We start from the raw sequence: 211 nt of genomic DNA, 5'->3' as shown, positions 1-211 counted from the left end.
GCTCTTGAGTGATCAAGCCTGGTCCTTGGTCCTGAAGCTAAATCTTCTTTGGAGATCAAGAATCTGACACTGTTGACTGTAAGCTATCAAGGGTAGACAGAATTGAATCCATCAAGGAACCAGACCTATGGCACCAACGTCAGGAGTGAGTGACTTTGCAGCTTGCCCTCTGTTGCTGATGACTCTTCACCTCTACCATCTCCCACCTCCT

Source organism: Ovis aries, chromosome 17, assembly GCF_016772045.2.
Source record: "Ovis aries strain OAR_USU_Benz2616 breed Rambouillet chromosome 17, ARS-UI_Ramb_v3.0, whole genome shotgun sequence".
NCBI classification, from domain to species: Eukaryota; Metazoa; Chordata; class Mammalia; order Artiodactyla; family Bovidae; genus Ovis; species Ovis aries.
The sequence above is the reverse complement of the archived record's forward strand: the minus strand, read 5'-3'. Positions refer to the sequence as shown.